Raw genomic sequence first — 4,674 nt, forward strand, 5'->3', positions numbered from 1 at the left:
AGAACCACAGCTTCAATCCCAGGTCATAGAGCCAAACACAGAGTCTTATTCTATCTCAACCTCTCCCCCACTGTCTAAAATGTTACCCAGGAGATTACTAGGAAGTAGTACATTGTTAAATATGAGTGAACCCTCAGCTCTGCCTCCTCCTAAGAAAAGAAGAACATATTCTGAGGCATCTGAAAGCCCATCCTTGTCCTCCCAACAGGACATGGACTTTGAAATGGCCAATGAACAGTTACTAGAGGCATTCTCTCAACAGGATGCATCTATTGAAATTCGCCATAGGGCCATGGCATCTTGTACTGAGTCAAGCACAATTCCATTACTCACAATGGAACCATACACTTCCCCAGATCATACTCAGGACACACAGCGAGGATTGCACGTAGAGTCGGTTACAGTGCCTGCCATAGTTACGGCAGAAGAGCAGTCACATGCTTCAGAGGGAAAATCTGACTCTCCGCCATCTTTAATAGAGTCATTTTCTCCCCTCCCAGATCCAACACCTCTGGCTCCCTTATGGGATTCTCCACTCGCAGATTTATCTGGAGAAAGTGGAGGGCAACTCGGTCAATCTATCCCTGAAGCAATTCAGACATCTATTCCAAAAGATTTGATAGTATTGACTGAGGATCGGGACTCGCGAATTCCCATTGCACCACCACTGACCTCTCTTGAAGAGGCTAGGGTGATTTTTAATGCAGGTACAGAAGAACAGCAACAGGAAGACTCCTCACGAGCAATTATATTGAGAGAAACACATGCACGTGAGGTGAGTGAACCAAACACGAGTGAAATTCAGGTGAGAGCACACACAGACACTGATACTGTAAACCTGTTAGCTCAGATTGCTGCCCTAAAAGAAGAACTTGCTAAAAGCCAAGCTGAAGCTCAAGCATTCAAAGCACAAGTGGTTGAACGGTCTTCTTCTTCCACCTCTGTCAACAATCAGCTTGCAATCATAAGGAATGACATCTCAGATCTAAAGACCACTGTAATACCAAAGCTCAATTCTATTCAGGACACTCCAACTTTATCAGCTGATGACATATCCAACTTCTGCTCTCTACATACAAGAATGACTTCTCTTGAAGACCTCGTTGAGATGAATCATTCACTGGACTCCTCAAGATTTCTAAAGATAGAAACGGGCATGGAACATCTCAATGAAGGGATGAAGCACTTATATTTCATGATCAAGAATTCTCATTGCCCTAATGAAGAACAAAGAGCTTATTTTGAAGGACCGTCTGGTGGAGGATCAGGCTCTGGAGGTGATAGAGGTTCCAAAGGAAAGTCAGTAGAGGATCCCTCAACTAAGGGGGAGAAGAAAGGGAGTAGTGCCAAAGGGAAGGAAAAAGATACCTCTGCTGGAGATAAAGGAAAGGCTGATGATGTCTACTACAGTGGAGAACAGGATGACTTTGATATTTTTGACATTCCCACTGAACCAGTTCAGGAAGATAAAGATGGGTTATTTGAAGCTGAAGAGGAAAGTGATTTTGGAGAATGGGAAGAGGAAGATACAGTGGATCCTATGTTTGAGAAAGAATTTCAGAAGGAGAAGTCAGAGATGAAAAGAAAAGAAGCTGAACTCAAGAAGGTCTCTCAGATCATTGACAGGAGGAAAGACATACAAAGAACAGAAACTCTTCAAAAGCAACGTCTTCATGACATTAAGGCTCAAGAAAGGAGAAGAGATGTCAGACTAAAGATTGGTGAAAAATGGGATGAAGCTAGAAGAGTACTCGATATGCCTCAGCTATGCACTAACAATGATAGGCAGTTCTTACATCTTCTTGACAAGCTGGAAATCTCAAATCCTAACAATGACATGTACATGAATGCTATCAAGACTGAAGTCTCAAGGATCACAGCTGCTTTTGATAGATCCCTAAATGAGATGAGCATTTTTGTATATTGTCAGAGTGAAGGATCTTTCAAGGTGTCACTTCATCTATTTGAGAATCGTTCTTTGTCAGAGATTTGGGTTCTTTTAAACAAAGTCAAAAGAAGCTCAGAATTGAATGAAGTTCTTCGAGAAAGGCTTAAAGAGTTTGCCAGCAGGGCTAGTCCTCAAGTGGTCAACAATCCTCATCAGGTGAGATTCTTTAAGTCTGATTGTCTTCAAATCTGTCAGCTAGATGTACAATCTCTTAAAGACTACTCAGCTAAGCATCTGGTCTGGATGGAACATCATTTGAGAACTGCTGGATATTCATCCATGTTGAAGACTCAAGCTGCTGACTTGATTCAAGCTTGTTAGGTCCCAATGTGTTTATAGAAGGGGGGGTTGAATACAAACAGTACCGAATAATCGAATTAAATGCGGAATAAAAAATGTGAAACAAAATTCAAGTTAAATAAAAATATTATTAAACTTGAAAGGTGTTACAACAACTGTATCGATTACAAGGAATTAATCTCAAATTAATTATCACAAATTTAGAATAAATTCGACATGAACTTTTTCTATTTTTGCAATAATTAGAATCAAATGCTAAACGCGATTTGAGATTAAGTTCTAGGGATTTTGATCCGCTAGATTGTTACACAAGAACAAGAGAATGATTTCTAGTTGATTGGATTTAACTTTACAAACTAGAAATTTAATCTTGAAGTAAGCAGATGAAAAATGAAATATTTGCTGCGGCTGCTGTGTTCTTGTTTTTGACTTGTGTATTGGATGGATGAACTTCTGCTGCTTCTTTTTCTTTTTAAGTAAACAGCCGAATGCAAATGAACTGCAATGACAATCCTGTAAGCTTGCATGACAATCGGTGAGACTATCCTTTTGAATTAGCAAGACAATCATTTGAACCAACATGACTTTCGACAGGACAATCTATTTGAACTGGCATGACTTTCGGTATGACAATTGATTGTCATACCGATTGTCACATAAGTACAATTCAGATTGTCTTACAAAGATTAATAACAGATTTTTAATCTAATAAAAATTCTAACAAGACAATTAAATGAATTAGCATGACTTTCGGTATGACTATTGATTGTCATACCGATTGTCATACTAATACAATCAGTTTGCCTTGTTTCAATTTAAATAGATTTTAAACCAATTAAAAACTTGAAAATCCTTAATATTAATTCTGAATTAATTAATCAATTAATTTAATTAATCAATAAATTAATCTTTGCAGATATAATTTATTTTCTTAATTAAATTATATGACTTAATTAATTAATAGAGAATTAATACTAACCTTGAGCAGCATCCAATCTTCTGATAATCTTCTGAAAATCACTGAGACTTATGAATCAATTCCGTCACTTCAATGTTGACACTCGATGTACTGTCTGGTTCATGAGTGACTAACTTCCATGACGTTTCTTCATGTCTTGACTTTGATACTCTGATTTTCTTCAGATTGAATCCTTGTAATTAATGATACTCTGACGAGATCTCTGTCACTTGATTAAATCCACGATCTTGATTTATATCACTGAGGCATGATCAACTTCTTGAACTTCTTCCAGTGAATTAACTCCTCAAGTCTGTAGATGAACCTTGTCTCTGAATCCTTTGACAGATATTACTTTGCGAGATCTCTCTGACGGTAGATCTACTATTTACTTATTACATTCTTATTTGAGTTGAGTTGAATCCTCGAATATACAAATAGGCTATGACATATGACTTACAATCTCCCCCTATTTGTTTGTTAGACAATAACACACAAATACCTAGAGGATAACTCAACTAACAAATAAGAAAAAGATATAAACATACATGCAAAGTAAATAGCAGAAAATTTCTGGATGAGATTTAACATTTTCCAGATTCCAAGTAGATGTTCCTCTAGACTGAACATATCTTCAAGTAGTTTCATCTTCATTTGTACAACCACATTTCCTGTTGAGAAGCCCATATCTCTTGCTTCTCCCCCTATGAGAATCAACTGATTAAAGAAGATCACCTTCGTTTTACCACCTCTCCCGTACAATAGGATCCGCAGATAAAAACCAATGGTACTCCCCTAACAGCTTCTTCCCTTACTAGGAAATCACCTTGTGTTTACCACCTCTCCCGTACAATAGGATCCGTAGTTACAAACAACAATGGTGTGGTGTAGTGTACATTTAGGATCTTTTTCTTCCTCCCCCCTGCTATTTCTCCCCCTTAGTTGAGGAATCCTCCAAACTATTACTTAAGCTTTTATCTCCCCCTTAAAGAAGGAATGTATGCCGTCGTCTGAAGGAGTTCTCATATTTCACTTGGTTGGAAAAGAAATAACAAGTAGTTTCTCTTTCTTCCTCACTGTGAGTGTGTGATTGTGTTTTAGTGTACCTCACATGTGTTTCACTCTTCTCTCCACTCGTGTTTACACTCATTCTCACAAGTGTATCACTCTTCTCTCATAGCTCCATAATCCAGCTGTACCTGCAAGGAAAATCACCTTAGCCATCCTTAAAGGAGGTCACAGGTGGTGCAATGGGAGTTCACAAATCCCCATCCTTGTTAAACTCGTCAGATGAATCTGAGTCATAATCTACAAGTTGCTAGTTTCCCTTTTAGGGTTCCAGATTTGAATTCTGGGAAGGTAAACAATGATCCAAAGAATTTAGCATAAAGATCAAGGTTCCCTTCTAATGTCTGTGAAGACATTTCCTTGTGACTCATCAGGTAATATCTGAATCATTGTCAACAAG

This window comes from Apium graveolens, chromosome 10, assembly GCF_009905375.1.
Source record: "Apium graveolens cultivar Ventura chromosome 10, ASM990537v1, whole genome shotgun sequence".
Classification (NCBI taxonomy): domain Eukaryota; kingdom Viridiplantae; phylum Streptophyta; class Magnoliopsida; order Apiales; family Apiaceae; genus Apium; species Apium graveolens.